The sequence below is a fragment of the Mesoplodon densirostris genome, chromosome 10 (genome assembly GCF_025265405.1).
Source record: "Mesoplodon densirostris isolate mMesDen1 chromosome 10, mMesDen1 primary haplotype, whole genome shotgun sequence".
In the NCBI taxonomy this organism is placed as follows: domain Eukaryota; kingdom Metazoa; phylum Chordata; class Mammalia; order Artiodactyla; family Ziphiidae; genus Mesoplodon; species Mesoplodon densirostris.
In genome coordinates this window covers 2,256,753-2,276,226 of record NC_082670.1, presented here as the reverse complement: position 1 = coordinate 2,276,226, position 19,474 = coordinate 2,256,753, and the positions used below count along the sequence as shown (strand labels likewise).

The following is a 19,474-nucleotide window of genomic DNA, read 5'->3' as shown; positions in this document are numbered from 1 at the left end:
CCTCAGGCCTCTGAGTCAACAGGCCAAGAAGGGAGTCACGGGGTTGGTGGAGTGATTGATCCTGACCACCGGGCTGGACAGCTGCTCCGCAGTGGAAGAGTGGAAAACAGTGGAAAACCACAGCAAAGCCACGCAGGCAGGACTGTTCATGTCCCAGACCCTTCAGGAGTGAAGGTTTGGGTCACCCCACCAGGTGAAGAACCACGACAGGCTGAGGTGCTTGTTGAAGACAAAGGAATATGGATGGGCAGTGAGAGAAGATAGTTAAAAGTACCCGCTGCAACCCTGTGACCAGTCACAGAACAAGGACTGCGACTGTCGTGAACATTTCCTCCTTACTATCGTCTGTCTATCTTTTCTTCCCTTTCTGATTCCCTTATCTTGTAGCTTAAGATGTGCTGACTTGATATCATAGTAGTTAAGGGTTATTAGTTTTATATCATAGTATTTTGCTTATGGGACATCAAGGAGGAGAACGTCGCTCAAGTACTTTACCTCCTCTCCCGGGGAAAGGCTAGATCATTTTCAGTTGTACGTAGGATAGTTGTATCGTGTTAGGCTGGATTATGACTTTATTATTATCTGTATTAGGAGATTAATTCTGGTTTAAGGAGAGGTGATGCCTGTGGGCACCCTCTTGACAAAGGCTGCACTTGTGATCGTGAATCTTATGTGTCAACTTGACTGGACCAACGGTGCTCCGACATTTGGTCAAACGTGATTCTGGGTGTTTCTGGATGAGGTGAACATTGACCGTGTAGGCTGAGGAAAGCAGGTGACCCTCCCCGATGCGGTGGGTCCCGTCCCATCAGTGGAAGGACTGAGTGGAACAGAAAGGCTGACCCTCCTGCAAGTCAGAGGGAACAGGTGGCCTTGGGCTGGGACAGCAGTCTTGTCCTAACTTCAGACTCAGCCTGAAGCATGGGCTCTTCCTGGGTCTCAAGCCTAGTGGCTTTTGGACTGGAACTACCCATCGGCCCTCCTGGGCCTCCAGCTTTTGGGCTGCCCACCTTGGAACTTCTCAACCTCCTTAATTACGTGAGCTGTTTCCTTGTAATAAATCTCTCCATTCACACACACACACACACACACACACACTCACACACACACACTCACACACCCCTCCAGCTGGTTCCGTTTGTCTGGAGCGCTCTGGCTGCTACAGGCTGTCTAGTTCTTGCCTCTCCTATGCTTGAGAATTCCGTCTGATGTGACTCGGTTTGGGCCTCTGACTTTTCATTGGTGATTCTTTTTCTCCCTGAAATGTCAGGCATCAGATGTTTTCTCAGGTGTCATCTGAGAAGGCAGATACATGACTTTATACCCTTCCCCTGGCGTCTTTCTGGTCCCTGTTCATTGTTGGGATAGTTTCTTATTGTCCTATGAGCCGCACATCAGTATCACCATCATTCAGTATCACCAGCTGAGCCTCCAAGGCACGACATCAGTCTTGACTGGACATCTTAAGAGCTTTCCCAAACTCTCCTTATGACAGCTTCACATCAGTGCTGTAGTGCTGGAGAAAAGTGAGAAAGAGCGTTTTCTCAGTCGACGGGCTGTTCCTCATCTAATCTTTATTCTTAGATGATCACAGAGCAGGTAGGGTGGTAGAGAAGGTGGCCGTGGACACACGGAGTGGCAGGGATGGAGTGAGACCGCAGTGGCCCCAGAACCCAGAGGCCAGGGCGGAGTTCCGTGCTCCTGGGAAGCGAGGGGGGCGTGTACATCGCCTCCTCAGCCCAGGGCCACGTTTTAGATGTAACTGATCCAGTGGGTCTCAAGTCTGGCCACGTCGCAAAGCACCAGGAAGGGCTCTGTGTGTGTGTGTGTGTGTGTGTGTGTGTGTAACATGAAAACCTAGTACCTTTGATTCTGTCAGTTGTACCAGGAATAATTTTACTAGCAATACATGTGACTATTTTAAGTATGAAGTTTAAAGCTCTTCTAACACAGAAACACAAAAACAAATTTACTCTTTTCTGTGAAGCAGTTTCTGCTTGCTCATGGAAGACACATAGTTTTAAGCCCCAGAGGTATAAGAAAAAAAATTATGGGAAAGAACTTTGTGAACAGATGTCTATTATTTGGTTTTGGCTGCAGAAAACCACAGTCTTAATTTGTGGAACACTGGTGTTCCGTGGGAGGAGAATTTGAGAACCACTAAAAACTTGTCTGATCGGTTCCTTTTCACCAGAGCAAAACTTGGCCTCTGTACACTGTGTCTTACTCAAGATTTCAAGGTCACGTAGCTGCAGGCAGAACCATGACTACAGCTCAGATGCCCACACTGTCAGGTGTGCTTTCCATCTTTGGAAAATGGGCTTCTTTTCTTTTTTCTTTTTAAAATCAGCACTAGAATATATATCCTGGTGTGGCTCTGGGGCCAGTATAGTCTCAGGAGGTTTTGCCTCTGAAAGCAGTGACCTTATCAGGCATAGACAATTTCCTGTGTCATTAAGATGTTCCTTGGCAGTATATTATTTTTCTTGGTGAATATACTGTGGTGTAAAACACGCACACAGAGCCAGCTCTCTGTTTTCCTGAGTGAATTAGCTGTATTGTAGCTTATCTGTGGCAGATCTCGCTTTTAAGTTTATTGACAGTGACTCCTGTCATTAGTGACTTGCTTGCTTGAGGTCTTGGCTTTCTTTTTATTCTGCCTTTTTTTTGCAGCCTGAGTCACAGCCAGGAAGTCCTTTGAAACCAAACCCTTATTTGTGTTTCAGGGAGAGTTCGGGAAATGGTAACTCTGCTTAAAAGGGTGCTTTGGTTTCTCCGTCGAGTCCCTTCATTTTTTCACTTGCCTGATGTGAGATCTTGTTCTGTCCAAGAGAAGTTGTCCACAGGGCATGGGGGTGACCCACGGTCTCCCCAGCCTCCTCTGGGTCAGCACTTCACGGCACAGCTTTGTTATGATGTTGAAAATGAATTTCCAGATCCTCAAGTACACCTAAAGGGAAACAAAATCCTCAAAGAAACACGTGGAAGCTCCCTGCAGCTTTCCTGGATCCTGTCCTCTGCCCGGTTGGTAAATCCTGTCCCCGTGCTGGAAACGTTCAGGCTGCTGAGGTGCTCTGTGAACACCTGCTGCCAACTCATGTTGTTCATCACTGTGTAAATAGCTTGCTTCAGTCTATGAGTGAAACTCATACATAGAATTAGAGACTGTACTCTAAAATTATCTTAGCATAATGTTTTGGACAAAGTTTATTAAAAATGTCTCAAAGAGGTGTGGAGTGTGTTTTGCAAGAATCACAGTAGAGATTTAGGGAAGTGACATTTATTAGAATATTTGTTATCTGTGTTGGCTTAGTAAACTGAGTTGTCTTTACAGAATTAATTTAAAAATACATATCTAAATTAGTTAATTTGGAGTTGGGCTCCTTCTATCTGAGATGGTTTCCGTGTAAATCAAGTGGGGTCATCACGGTGGTCACCCTCAGGGCTTCCTGAAGGTTAAGGAGGGAAACTGTGGTGACACAGGAGCAGCAGCTGGACGCTGGCCGTCCATGTCGGCCACTGTCGTCATTCTCCTGGTGCAGAGTCACTGTCCAAAATTCACCCTTCTTGTAGTTCAGATGTGGTATGTGGCATAAGTTGCAATTTATAAGGATAAAAACTACTGTAAAATCTTTCAGAAAATACAGTACTACCTGTTTTTTAATAGGTAAATTTACATTTGTCTTTTAAAATTTATTTTAAAATATGTTAATTTTAGGCTTAAATAGATCATAATTGCCTCCTATTAACCTTAAAAGGATTGAATTATATTTGTGGTTAAATCATTTTTTGTTGGCTTCCTTGTTCATTTACACTCCTATGCGTGGTGCTAATATACTGTGACTGTAAAACTGCATGTTTGTACATATTACTTACAAAGACTTTTAAAAAATAGCTTTTTGGCGTACATTTAATATATATATCCTCAAAGTTGGGCTTTGTTTAACTTAATAGATGGTAGAGAGATTTTGGTTGTATTTTGTAAAGTGTCAGAATTCTAAAATATTAAGGGAAAGTGCAATCAGTTTTTTTTTAGTATGGCCAAGTACCTTTGTTTGTGGTTGCTCATCCAGAGCATTTAATTATTGATCCTCTCTCTGTCCCTATTCTTGTTTTCGATGACTTCTTTTCCTATAGGGTTAACTTAGAAGATTCTTGATATAAGTGGCCGGGTTTGTCACAAATAACTCAGGACTTGGGAAGGACCGCTTCACTCCCTGGGCAGTCTAGGGAGTTGATGAAGGTGGACACACCGAGGGAAAGACGTCTCTATTTGTGCCAGTTGGAGAAGGGAGAGCCGCAGCGACCGAACCTGGATGTACTGGTTTGAGGGAAGGTTAGGGAGTCATCGGAAGGGATCCTGCTAAGCCCTCAGCCCCGCCGTTTTTCCCTCCCAGTGAAGGAAAGGCAGGGCAGTGGTCTTAGTACAGTCACGTGGTCAGCAGGTGGCCAATGGGGATTTTTGCTGAAGAGTGACCAGCTGTGATCTGTGATTTTTCCCGAGGCTGCAGTTTCCTACGTTGAGGTCCTCTGAGGCATTATCACATGGGGAGCACCATTTTATTTTGGCATCAAGGTGGTATGGATTTGAGGTTGATTGGAAATTTTGCTTCGTATTTCTTCTTCATTTTTCAGGGGAAGAAAAAACCCAAACAATTGTCACAAGGACATTTGTGCTTTACTTTTGTGTTCTGTTCTCACCAGACCCTAGAAAATGTTTTCTTCGTATAAATTCAGGCTCCCTCTCAGGAGTTACTTGAATGTGAACTGAGACAGCCTTTTGGTTTCTGTTTCCATCTAAGTCATGTATGTTTTTTGTTTGTTTTTTTAACATTCCTAGTACTATGAAGGGAAGAAAGGATTTGGAACCAGCAAGGTGATGAAGAGGCCACTGTGGGAGCTGAACCTGAAAGAAGGTGCTTTCAGGAGGAGGGAGGCGTGGATGTGGTTTGGGGGCTGAGGTTCATTTTCGTTTCAGTGATCGCTTTAGAGACAATAGTGAATCAGAACTGTATCAGGCAGGCAGGTTTCAATGTGCATTTCCAAACAGAGATGTCTCTCCTAGATACACAGGGCCAGGCCAACACAGGCGGTCTGTTTGTTCTGCTTCTCATTTTACCCTTACCGAACGAAGGAATCCTGCCGATCGGTGCCAGCATCGGTTTAGGCTGAAACACATAATTGTATTGGGTAATAGAGGAATTTTAAAATTCCTTTTTTTTTTCCCCCTGTGGCTCTCTTTCACAAAGCAGGCTAGTGGTGAAATACTTTTGCAAGCGTTCCCGTTCATCTCTGACTGAAGCAAGATGCGTAGTGGCTTGTGGTTTCCTAATTACTGAAGCCCTAATTTCTTTGGCAAGTCTGTCCTCTGTCTGTAGATTTCCTTTTGGCAGCAAAAAGATTTGCTCACATGACAAGATGAGCACTGGCACCTTCGGTCGAGCCAGCATTTGTGTGCTGAGATTCACCGTGGGACGGGTGATCTTTCATATCCAGGGCACCGGATCAGCTGTCCTCGGTCAGTGGGCTGAGACGTGGAGTTTGACCACGTGCTTGTTTCTTGGCTCACTTGAAACGAACCTGAGACTGACAGCTCCCATTCCACCACAGAAATGACCCTACCATAGTGTCCTTGTCCAGAAAGAAGGCAAAGAATGTAAACATGCTTGCGCCCCTGAGCACTTTGTCTTAGGGGAGTTCTCTCCAGAACCTTGCTGCCCGGAGCCTGGTTCATAGCTGTGCAGAGTCTCGGCCCCGCCCAGCCCCGTGGGATCAGAACTGGCTTTTGAACAAGATGTCATATTATTTGGATGCACAGTAAAGTTTGAGAAGCTCTGCTCTGGAACGTCTTGAGGCTCTGAAGACAACCTGTGCTCTCCTACTATTACAGATAAGAGTTGTTAGTGGTTCATCACTCATTTCTGCACTTTACACAACAGCAAAATCCCTCTGAAATACAAAGGAATAAAGGGTTATTGTGTGCATAGGTAGGGAAAAAATCTGAATTAATTCTGTATTTTTCTTTAATAATAACAATTTGGGGATAGTTTTATGTTCTCTTTGGCAAGTTTAGCAACGTGGGCAAAACTCGGGCGTTTGGCTCTTATTTAAAACTCTGAGTGCTTTTTGCTTTCTTCTCATTTTAATAGGACATTGAAGAAAGTATGGGTTGCTATTTGGTGTGTGAAAGGAAAACAGAAGCATATTCGGTGTAGAAATTAGAAAGCTCTCATGCAGAGAGACAAAATAATATCTACTCCTAAATCTATCTATCTTTTTTTTTTTTTTAACAGTGATGTTTTGAATCATAGTCTCTGTTCCTTACCTGATTTTAGGATAAGAAGAAGGTAATTTATTTTGCTGGTCACATTATGAAACTTAAAATTTTTTGGTTAAGAAAAAACCGAAGTATCAATACAATCTTATTTTAATAGTTATCAAAGATGTTCTAAGAGTATGTTTTAAAAAACCAAAGACTTTTTATTTTATTGTGAAAATCAGTTTTGGTTGGTTGTGTGCCTAATTCTTATTAGTTCATATGTTTATTTCATCATTTATTTATTGGGCATATGCCATGGGATAATGCTGTGAGGCATGGCCCTCTCTCTTCTAGGACTTAGAAGTCTTCATTACAATTTCTTAATAAAAAAAGATCAATACCATTTTATTAGTAAGAGCATTTTTTCAGGTTGCAGTAATAGGAACATACATATAAATAAATTACCTCAGAATTCATTTTGAGTGATTTCTCTGCCCCTAGTATTTATCTTTCACACTTTGCCTTGAAACTGAGAGTTGTAAGTTGTAACACAACTATATGTTGTGTTATGGGGGAAGCAGTTTTTAAGGTACTGAACCATATTATTTGATTTTCTAAGCCCTCTGGCAGAAAGTAGTAGCAACTGAGAAGATTTAAAGAAAAAACACTATACCATCTATTTAGCTTTTTCTTAACATTTAGCAACAACTTGTAAGTATCCTACCTTCCTTGAATCTTAAAGAAAAAAAAATCCTAATACTCACTTCTAATAAATGCCAAAAAACTTGCAATTTTCTTTTGTGATTGGTTTATTCTTTATAGCTCTTTGATTTTGTAAGTAGGTTGGTCTGTTGTATTTGGTTTCGTATACCTCAGTTTCAGCTCACATTTGTACAGTCTTCACAAAAACACCTTTCAGCAAAAACATAGATCCTCACCCTCCACTATGGGAGACAGCAGTTGGATGGAGCTGTCGCTTAGGAGGAAACTGGCATCAGGGTCTTCCTCACACTCCATTTTTCTTAAGGATATGGGTTTCCCAAGTGCTTCATTAATAGCAACTCCTGTGCACATGGTGCCTGAATTTGAAAAATTTAAAGCAATTATGTTCTTCTTATCTTCTGCTTGGGACACACTAGTCTTCTCCTGTCGGTCAGATGCAATTAGGCTGAAATGCTGAGCTGTCATCTATTGGTGGTAGGGAAGTGAAGTGCTTCCTTTTACGTGAGAGATGTCCAGAATCAATTTGGGGCATTTGGTCACAAGGTTTGGCCACAAAAGATATATACCCAGAGGGTAATTACCTTTCAAGTCAGTCTATGAAGCTACTTACTTTTTGGAACCTGTCCAAGTTTTTGATTTCTCAATTGTCAAAACTAAGAGAAAAAAAAAAAACATTGTGTTTTTTGTACTTTCTCGTCTCCTTTTGTGTTTTGTCTGTTAAGTATAATTATTAAGAAATAGTAGAGATAAACCTGGTTATACATAAACTTTTAATGGGTGATAACATATCCCTATGATTTGAATCAACTGCATTATATATCATGTTGGGCACATAAAGCCTCATTTAAAGAAGTTTGTTTCTTTGTCAACATTTATGGAGTACTTCTGCCAGTATTGTGGGAGGACCAGAGAATGAGCACCTCTTGAGGAAGAGCCTCACCTCTGGTTTGGGAAAGTATTTAAAAAATGAAGTATGGTTACATACATTATGACTTGAAAAAAAAGAAATGCTATGAGAATCGCTTAAAGTAATCAGTCTCTTTAAGGTTTACTATGAGGTTGAACCACATGAAATAGGTAAAAAACTGTAGGTAAACTGTTGAATACATTTCATATGGTTCAACTTATTACAGTGCTCTTTGGAACTGCCTGGTTTGGTCGAAGCTAAACTTTAAAAAGAATTAAGACAAAATTTTTTTTTTGCATCTCCTCAATAAGAGGTTTTTATTGAACTTGCCTTTAGCCAGATAAAATGCAACTCAGGGTTGGGTATGGCCAGAAGTTCAGGTCCTTAGTGATAAATAGTTTGAAAAATTCAGTTTTTACCCTCTTCATTCATGTAATTACATGTTAATGCATGCATTTATTGATATGCTATTTGTCTAATACTATAAACTTAGAATTAGTTGAAAGAAAAAGTTTTAAGTGGCATGGATGTTGAATGGCCTAGGTTTAGGTGGAAAAAATCTTTTACTGAATTTGAGTTGGAAAAGAGTTGGTACATACTTGTGGTCCTTGACTTTCTTTCCTATTTTATGTGCCAAAATCAGAATTATAGATTCTAACCACTTCCTAGTATCTTAATTTAATTTTGAGTATAAGAGTGCTTTTCAAGCCTTGTTTTTGTGTGTTAGTTAATGAAAATCATTAACAGAAATCTGAACAGAACAGAAAATTTATTTAATATGCCATTTTGATATTGAATAGAATTTCTGAAACAGAAGTAAAAGATTTCCCAAATAGGATCATTGTATGTATTCACAACCATTTCCTTTTTAAGTCCAGAGAAATGTGGACTGGGCCAACATCTCAAGAGGAAAGACTAAATATCCTGTATGTTTTAATTTCCACTTTTGTGTCTAAAATCTACCATGAAATATCAAATCTTTTTATTTGAATTTTTAGTAAATGTGATTATGACTTGGATTTGTATGTGTCATTGGGAAGAACAGAGAACACTTACATATGAGAACATAAAAGCAGCCTTAATAAATACTTTTCTTACCTTTTATACAGAAGTATTATATGGATGAGGCAGAAATCAAACTGTAGAAAGTCTCTGTCATCACATTCATCCCCAGTGCACTCTTCTCCCCTCAGAACTCAGGGTTTGGCGCATCTTTTCAGAAATATATTGATGCATATACCAGTACGCATCCTTTAAAATTTGCATAAATGTTATATTCTACATAGAAATCTGCCCCTTGCTGGACTAAACATTCTTGTTCATATACATGTATAAAACTGGATAAAAAGTATGATGTTGATATCTCATTTTGATTTATATGTATTTCATTTTGAGTAGGGGTCAATATCTCTGCATATGTATTTATTATCTATTTATATGTATGTTTTCTGTTAACTACCTGTTCATAGCTATGTCTTTTTTCCTACTGAACTATTTGTGTTTCTTCTTAGACATGCTTTTTCTATATGTGGACTTTAGCTCTTTGTATCATGTTGAAGATAATTTTTCCCCTCCATTTTCTCATTTGCTTTTTAACTATTTGGTATTTTTTGGCCCTAAAGAAATTTTTAATTTTTCTGTAGTCAGTCATCAGTCTTTTCCTTTATGATCTGGATATTGTGTCCTGCTTACCATGTTCCTTGCTCTAGGGTTATAAATACATTTATCCATTCTAGTATTTTTATGATTTCGTTTTTAAGCTTTGTTGTGCCTGAAATATAGTTCAGTGTAAGGACTGGGGTAGGGCTGTAACTTTATTTTTTTCCTAAAATACTGCTATTTCCCAGCATCATTTGTTTAATAATCCGTGTTTTCTCCATTGGGTGAAATATGCTACCTGTATCTTATACTACATTCTTGTATGCGTTTGGGACTGAATCTAGGTTTTGATTGCATCATTGACGGCTGTCACCTTTATTATGTTTTCATAATACATAATTTTCATGACTAACAGGAGTCTAGCCCTCCTACTAATCTTTTTCAGGATTTCCAGGTTATTCTTGCATGTTTATTTGACTCTAGCATATAATTTTGCCACTTTATGTCCCAAACCGTATAATCTGGCATTGAATCAAATTTAAGGTTAATTGGGGTGTAGTGTATATCTTTGTAATGTTGAATCTTCTAATCCAAGAGCAAAGATTGTCCTTGAATATTTTTAAATACCTCTATTTATGCATCTTTGAAGAGTTTAAAGTTTTCTTTATATGATTCCTGTTAATATCTTGTTAACTCCATTTTTAGGTATTCAAATTTTCTTGCTAGTATAAGTAGGATATTTTCCTCCAGTATAACTTTATTGTTTATAACTTGGAAGACTCTTGATTTTGAATAATTTTGTAACCAGCCAATTTGATTCTTGTTTTTTAGGTATACAGTTGCATCATCTGCAAAATGATAATTTTTAAGTTCTTTCTCATCTAATTGCAGTCACTAGTAGCAGGAAGAAATTCTTCTTCTTTTAAATACTTTCCAAATTGACCAATAAAATACTTGGAGTGAATTTAGTTTGCTTATTAATAGCCTTTTAAGGAAGGTACTCTTGAATTTAGTTTTCTGTTTAATAAAGGAAATTTAAATACTATTTATAAAGAAATAAAGCCAAATTATAAGGAGATAAAAATATGAACTTAGGTATTTGTTTACAACATTAATATTTTCATATTAGAGAAATGTCTGTTTCTGACATAGACCTGTCAGCTTGTGTATGGCCTATAAGTATGGTGGACTTTGTACCAGAAGATGCAAACTTTAATTTGGAAACCAGCACAGATGAGCAGATGCCAGTTTAGATCAGTGTTTCTGAAAACTGTTGGTAAGCTAACATGAAATATTTAAGGAGTACATTTTAAATTAATAATCAGATAATTATTTTATCTTAGGAAAAAAGTATTTACTCCATTTGTAACATGTGTTTTCACGGTTGACATTTGCTTAGAATGAGGTTAAAGACAAAGCAAAATGATCTAGAGAAAAAGTAAAATAGTACATAAATGTCAAAAAGCTCTTAAAGGGTGAGAGAGGTTGAAATTTGGTAAATTGAATTTTAGATTAATAATATTGTACATACCTTTTTAGAGATCAAGAGCAGTTTTCTATGCATTTTATTGGTAGCAGTGCTTAATAAATAATAATAAAAGGGTAATAATACTGATATTACTGTGAGCCAGAGAGTACACTAAGAGCTTTTATACATTATCATATACTGATTATAAGAATTTATCTTCCTAGTTTTATAGTCTCAAGGAAATAATGCAGCTTACTTGCACAAGATTATATAACTAGCAAATGGCTGTCTTACACATTTGTTGTAAACTTTACTGAATTCACTCTGACTCATTCATATTTATGTGGCAATTATTTTTGAAAATTATACTTCCCTTTGGGGAATCTTCAGTTTTAATTTAAGATTCTTTTAATTTAAGAATCTTCATTTACTCTTAAAAATAAGATTAAATATTTTTAGGCGAATTTACCTTGTAGACAAAAATCATAAAAATACATTTTGTGGTACATCCTAGTATATCACTAATAATTCAGGCTTCTCTAAGGGAAATTTGCCAGTGTAAAAGCAGTTCAATCATTTATATTCAAAATTGCTAAATATTCAAACTAGTTGGAAACTGTGAACTTTAACTGTGGTCTGTATCATTTTTTGTGGAATGGAAAGAGGTAACATATTTGGTAACACATAACAATTAAAAGTATTGATACACTTCGAAATATTAGCTAACCATAATACTTTTAAATTTATTGAGTGATTAGAAGTCAATATATGGCCAGTATCAAAGTTTGCAGAAACATCCAGCCTAGTGAATGTTATTTTGTTTTAATTATTGTGCATTATTAATCGGAAACAATTGCTTCTTATAGGTAGAAATAATTTCAGAGATTATTTTAGAGTTCAAGTTCTAATTTATAGATGAGAAAACTAAAGCCAAAAGCAGTGATTTTCCCACAGGACGACATAATAAGTGACAAAGCCAGTTGGATGTTGGAATCCATGCCCTGGAATTCCAGGGAGATAGTTTTGTGTTAGTGGGAGAAGCAGGCTTTAGAGCCAGCCGGCTCCCACTCGGTGAGGTCAGGAGTGGGTCTCACTCTGTAGGAAGTTTTGATTTTGTTACCATCGTGGTCAGTTCCTAGTACTGCTCACCTCTGTATACCTGTCCCTAAAAGAAAACCAGTGACAGGTGCTGATTCTTCCCCAGTAATATGTCCTAGGTGGAATGAGCATTTTCTAGCAGAAATAATAAAGTACGAGCTGTAACCAAGAATCCTGTATCATGGCAGTATTAGCCTTGAGGCCGTGTTGTTATTGATGAAAAATAAATTTCAGGGCCAACCTACATAGCAAACTGACATGCAGGGTCTTCTAAGTATTTTTTCTTGTTTCCAGGATATATAAGGTACTTCTAAGACACTTAAAAAAAAAAAAAAAAGAAGGAAAAAAAGAAAAAGAAAACGCCTAAACCGAAGAGCCTGGGGCTCAGTGAATGCACACAGCTTGGGTTGGGATGTGCTTGAGCTCAGTCTGCCCACAGCTTGTAAAGTCAGTTAAATATAGCCACAGTTGGGTTCTGTGGAACAGCAAATAGGAAAAGAAGGGAAAGCTGGAGGCGTGTTGGTGAAAAACACTTCAAAGTAATTTATTTTGACGCTTCTTAAAGGCTTCTTTGTCAAGGCACTTTTAAATAGTAGTTCTGTTTCCTTGGATCCACGCAAGACCATGAAACAGACTGGATTCAGGGGAACTAGCGTGGGAATGTTTCCAGCTCTGGGGCTGCTTACGCTGGGACAGCTGCTCGACTCTGCTCTGCACATTTTTAACTTGTTTTTAATGGACCCGCATTCAAGTGCCTGAAAAGCCAACCTGTGATACACACCTTGTATAATCCTTACGTGCACGTTCATCGAATATGCCTGTTCGTCAGAGTTTTATGTTGTCCACCTGTTAGGTTTCCAAAGAGAAGGAACCACATGAATGGCCCCGTATTGGTAGCAGTCTGGTTCATGAGTCAGAAGGTAACCCATCTTGTTGTCCTTACATCCCTTTCAATGGCGTCCACCGAACTGACTGTCTCTTCAAACCCGACTACTGGCTCTTCAATGATCTTTCCTAATTAATAAAAAAATCATTGTCTACCTTTTCCCTGTGAGTTAATTACTCTAAGATAAAACCTGTAACCTCCTTAAGCTGTCTGAGGCAACCTTGGGCAAGCAAAAAAACAGTTTCTGTTTTTTTTAATCTTTCTGTATTTTTTATTGTCGAGGTCGTGGCTTCCTCCCTGGTGGAGTAATTAGATTTAATTGACCTCTGGGGCCCTCTCCAAGTCTAATTCGTGATTGATAACTGTTTCAATGGTGCTTTGGGAGCCCAGCAAGCCAGCAGTACCTTTGGGTTGCATCTGAGGGCTTCCAGTAGAGTCCACAGGAGCAGTTTCTTCTCTTCTCTCCTTCCTGGTTTCCACGCCTCGGGATTTTCATGAGGCCCCGCCCCCTTGACTCCACCTCTTTCACAGGACTGATAGGATACAGCACAGGGTGACAGCGGGTCTCTGAGGCTCCCTGCTCTCTACTGCCAATGCTTCAGATGTGGGCAGGCACCCAGGCTGGTGTTCACGCTCGGCGGTCCAGTTTATGACTCCCAAGTGCGTGTTGAGTCCCTGAATAGATCTTTTAACTGGAGGTTTTTACACTACGCATCAGAACCAACCGCACTCGGCTGAGTCACACCAGCATTTAATTTATTTTGGATCAGCCCCTTTAGCAGGGAACTTAAGGTTTTACTGCCCTAAAAATGCTTTTGAAATGTTATTTACCCTGTTGCTCACTCAACGTCTGACAAAAATGTGAAAGTGCTTCCAGGAATAGTAAAAATGTGTTTCAAAACACTGGACTGAAACAGGGGGCTTAGTTCTAGGGTGTGGGTGCCCCACTTTGAGAATGTCTAATGTGCCACCTTTAGAGAGGCTTTTACACAGGAGTCTTTTAAATAGGGATACTCCTAACATATTTTAAATGTGAGTCAATATATAAATATTTTGTTAAGACATCTTGTCAGCAACACATCTATTTCGTTATGCATAAAATCTAACTACTTTTAGTTTCTAAGCTGCTGAATTATCTAGTATGCTCAGGGGAATTTCTCTAAAGCATTTTTCTAGGCTTGGAGACATCTTTATATTTTTTTGAGAATCTTAGAAAAAGTCCTGATTTGTAGAATGATCTGCTTTGTAAGCATCTCATTAAGAACTGAATCTCTGTAAAAAGTGTGAGACTGTTGCTATTCTCCGTGGTAGGTGGTGGTGGCACGCATAGATGTGGCCAGGGCTGGGCTATGTTGGTGAACATAGGGACACCAGAGCAAGGACCTAGAATGATGCAGAGGTTTCCAGTGTCCTAACGCCAGATGAGAGATATTTCATTCCAGGGCTTCAAAGTTATAGCAATCTGAGTCTAGATCTTTCCTCCCCCTTTGGAATATTATCAAAATATCCTATGCTCGTGGAGTAAGTTGCTGGAAAGTTTAGGTTCAGAATCTCATGCATGCACCTCAGCTAACAGCCCATGTCACATAGCACTGAAATGAAGGGCTTTGAACGTGTGTGTGAGGTTCGTTTTCAAGTCTCAGCAGAGTCTGCTGGGCCAGAAGTTAAGGATTTCTGTCTCGATTATCCTCACGATTTGTTTCAGAGCATCACTTTTGCTATTTGCCCAACTTGTAACGTTTTTTAGGTTTCATCGAAACTGAATAGTTTTCTGAATGTTTTATTTTTCTTTTTGCTCCAAAATACTGTCTTTGACTAACATCAAAAGAATGTAGGCATTCTAAATTTAAGAATGAACTGGATAAGCGTCAGTCAAAATGGAACCCTATTTGCATTTGCCTTTTGGTCCTGCAGCTTCGGTTCCCTTGTAGGAACCTACTGTCTAGTTGAAGAAGCAAGAAAAAAAAATTGGACATCCACATCTTTTTTTTTTTTTACAACTTTATTGGAGTATAATTGCTTCACAATGGTGTATTAGTTTCTGCTTTATAACAAGGTGAATCAGTTATACATATACATCTGTTCCCATATCGCTTCCCTCTTGCATCTCCCACCCTCCCTATCCCACCCCTCCAGTCGGTCACAAAGCACTGAGCTGATCTCCCTGTGCTATGCGGCTGCTTCCCACTAGCTATCTACCTTACGTTTGGTGTGTATATATGTCCATGCCACTCTCTCGCTTTGTCACAGCTTACCCTTCCCCCTCCCCATATCCTCAAGTCCATTCTCAAGTAGGTCTGTGTCTTTATTCCTGCTTTACCCCTAGGTTCTTCATGACTTTTTTCCCCTTAAATTCCATATATATGTGTCAGCATACGGTATTTGTCTTTCTCTTTCTGACTTACTTCACTGTATGACAGACTCTAGGTCTATCCACCTCATTACAAATAGCTCAATTTCGTTTCTTTTTATGGCTGAGTAATATTCCATTGTATATATGTGCCACATCTTCTTTATCCATTCATCGGATGATGGACACTGGACATCCACATCTTAAAGACAGTTTTTTCCCCTCTTGCAGGGGGTGGTTAAACAGCAGGTTTGAGTGCGCAAGAATGCCAGAGCGGGAGAAGAAGTTACTTACAGTCAAATACCTGAAGGAGCCACGAAGCCTGGCTTTTTCTGATACTGTCATAGAATCCTAGCTCTTTAAGAGCTACAAGGACTATTAGAGATTATATAATTTAATTAAATTTCAGTATTACATAGCCATAGGTCGCCTGCTGGATGTGTCCATTTGAATATTTTGTTATTGCCTGAAACTCAAAATGCCTAAAATGAAATCATCTTTTCCCACCACACCACCCCACCCAGTATGTACCGTTCTCCCAGTTAACTTGACTCTTCCTTTCTTTTGCCCTGTAACTGCTGACCTTGCCCATCTTTTACATGTTCATTATCACCACCCTTATTTGGGAACTCACGCTCCCCCCACCTTTTCTGGACTCTCGAGGGAGTTTGTGGCTTTGTCTCCCTCCTTTTCTGCTCCTCTGGCTTCCGGTCGGTCCTGCTCACCGCTGCAGACGCTGAAGCACTGCTTTTCCACAGCTGTAAAATTTACTCATTTAACAATTTTGTGCAATGTACAGACCATGACTGGGTCTTGGATTAGAAAATAAGCAGTTATTAAAACACTTTGAGGGAAGTTGGGAAACTTAAAAATTGACTATATTAATGGTACTGAGGTCACAGGAGAACTTGCAGATCCTGAGAAGCCGCATAAATGCCAAGGAAGCGTCATTAAGGGTGAGTATCATCATGTCTGCAGCTTACTTGCACATGGTTCTCCAGCCAGCGACGATGACAGCCACAGCAAAAGTGAGTGCAGGTGTGTGTAAACATGGAGAGAGACGAGGCAAACGTGAAGGACTCTTAACCGGTGAATCCAGGTGAAAGATTAGTGGTGTTCCGTCAACTATCATGTAGATCTAAAACTTTCCAGGATTAAAAGTTGGGGGAATATCTTAGGGATTGCTGCAGGGACTAAAGGCCAGCTTCAGGTCAGGCGACAGCACCTGTGGATTGGCGGTGACCACCGAGAGCTTTGTGGAGAGAGGTGGTGTGCCCAGAGGGCACCTCCGGGTGGTGGGAGGTGGCACGGTGATGTGTGCACAGATGCTGGCACCTCCGACCTAATCACTGGGGACCCTTCTTCCTTGCCCGTGGACAGCTTGGGCACCCTGGGCTCATCTGCACTATTTCCTCCTGTTCTCGAGGTTCGTAAGTGGCTGAGCCTCCACATGCTCCGTTTTCTCCTTGGTCACCATCGGGTCTGGGCTCCATTCTGCCCTCCCCAGGTCTGCATCCAATGGACAAGGACTTGAATTATTCTTGGACTAGAACTCTTAACTCCTTGGTCCTGCTCTTTCTTTTTTACCTCTCTGCAAACTCCCAACCCTAAATCAGTCTTGGAGTATTCTTGTTTTTTTCTTTTTCTTCTTCTTTTTTTTAACCTGTGCTTGTGCCGAAATGAAAAAAATAACCCAAATACATATATGGTCCCCCTTTTTTTTGTGTGTGTGTGTGTGTGTGTGTGTGCTTTTTTTTTTTTTTTGCGGTACGCGGGCCTCTCACTGTTGTGGCCTCTTCCGTTGCGGAGCACAGGCTCCGGACGCGCAGGCTCAGCGGCCATGGCTCACGGGCCTAGCCGCTCTGTGGCATGTGAGATCTTCCTGGACCGGGGCACAAACCCGTGTCCCCTGCATCGGCAGGCGGACTCTCAACCACTGCGCCACCAGGGAAGCCCCAATCAAGAGCAGTGTTCACTACAGTCACCATGCTGTTCCTCACATCCCTAGTATTTGTCTTATAACTGGAAGTTTGTAGCTTTTGACCCCTTTCCTCCAGGCCCCCTCCCCCTCCCCCTCTGCCTCTGGTGACCCACAATCCATAAGTCTGATCTCTTTTTCTGGGGTTTTTTTAGATTCCATATATAAGTGAGATCACACAGTGTCTGTCTCTGTCTGACTTATCTCACTCAGCACACTGTCCTCCAAGTCCATCCATGCTGTTGAAAATGGCAGGATCTCCTACGTTTTTATGGCTGAGCAATATCCCATCATGTGTGTATACCACCTGTTTGTCCATCATCCGTCAGCAGACGCAGGTTGTTTCCATGTGTGGCTGTTGGAAATAGCGCTGCGCTGAGCAGTCAGGACATCTGATTCTGAATCTGTGTGCCTCTGTAGCCGGGACCTGCCCTCACCTCCTCAGGACTCTCTGTCTCACCCTTAAAACTGGGGTAACAATCGACCCCACCTGTAGGGCTGTTCACGAGGCTAATGCTCAGAGAATACTTCTGCCAGCTCTGCCCGCGGTAAATGTCTCCCGTTATCTTTTGTACATGTATTGACTGACACAGCTGTCATCTACATTTTCACTTTTCCAAAGGCAAGGCTTGTCTCTGACACACTCCATCTGGAACATCGACCGATATTTGTCATACGAATGGCTGAGGGAAAACACACCCACGGCAGGGCACGTTGGAGTCAGAATAAGGAATGTGCACATTGAAATGTTCATTTTTATTTGGTTAGGCTGTTGGGAATGGAGCTGATAGTTAACTGAGAGCTTTGACTTCTTCGCGAGCAAGTTGAGGTTTCACTAGACGGGCTGGTGGTTTCTAAAGTGTGGACTGAAGAGCCCCTGGTTGCCGGGAGGTGCCTCACATTTGACTGCGGGGCCGGCGGTGGGGCTGTGATCCTGATGCCGGGGGAAGCCGAGTGCCTGGAGGGACCCTCCCTTTTCCACGTCTCCTGTGGCTCCCTGCCTTGGAACCAGAGACTTCTGCTTAAGTCTCCCTGAGCTTGGTGGCAGGAGTAGCCCAGCCGTTTCCGCCGTGTGCTGGGCGTTTGGTGGTGGGGCTGCTTGAGGCCCAATGAGGCAGGCGAGGGGGCGGCGCTGTCGGGACAGGCAGGCAGTGGGGGGCTGAGAGCCCTTTGGGTGTTGTGTGTTAGGGCAGGGAGGCCAGATGGCCTGTCAGACGGCTTTGATGCCTATGGTGCGGACAGGGCATCGCGTGTTTGCTGGTGAATAGGACCTGGGAGACGAGAAACCTGCAGACATGGAGTTTTACTTTACTGAGCAAATTGTGAGTAGCGCTCGGAGTGCCCGACAGACGGCGTGCTGGGTCCCAGAGCCCCTGCGTCATGGTCCCATCCTCCCGGGTCCTGCCGTCCAGTGGGTGGCCCGCGGGCCATCCACACTGCCACACTGGGGAGGTGACAGCAGCTGTGAAGAAAAGAGCTGTGTGGTGACGGGGCAGGGCTCTGACTCAGCCCGGGTGGAGCGAGCTGGGAAGGACTTCGTGAAGAAGTGGTGGACGCGTGGGGACCGGGGTGTCAGGAGGGTCAGGGAGGAGGGGCGCTTGGGGAGGGAGGAGCTCTGGGCCAGAGCAGGTCTGCGGGGCCCGAAGGTGGGGCCCCGAGGGCAGGAATGGCAGGCTCGGGCCTCTGCTTCCCGACGCCGACTCCAGGTGCTGGTGCAGGTGTGGGTGCGGGTGCAGGTGGAGGTACAGGTGAGGGTGCAGGTGGGGGTACAGGCGGAGGTGGGGTTCGGGTGCAGAGAACCAGAGCTCTCCCTGCTGAACCCCCAGCCCTGCCTGGCTCTTCTTGGCTGCGCCTCCTTTTCGAGTCCTGTATTAGTGTCCTGGGGCTGCCGTAACACAGCATCACAGACCAGGGGACTTAAAGAACAGGATTTATTTTCTCCCGGCTCTGGAAGCCCAGGATCAAGGTGTCTGCAGGTTGGCTCCTTCTCCAGCCTCGAGGGAGCATCCGTCCTGGCCTCTCCCCTCTGTGTGACGTGTTGGCAGCATCTGGTACCTTTGGCTTCTGTAAGCATTGCCTCAGTCTCTGCCTCCATCTTCACACGCTGTCTCCCCATGTGTGTCTGCGTCCAAATGTCCCCTCTTTGTCAGGACACTGGGCATGTCAGAATAGGGTCCGCCTTGTTCTAGCATGACCTCATCTTAAC

General features: G+C 42.0%; 1 protein-coding gene across 4 annotated transcripts in view; it reads left to right on the top strand.

Annotated features, from left to right (window-relative positions):
* The window catches only part of GMDS (GDP-mannose 4,6-dehydratase), a 499,210-nt gene that overhangs the window by 55,038 nt on the left and 424,698 nt on the right, over positions 1–19,474 (top strand). The gene's annotated exons all lie outside the window — the stretch shown is intronic.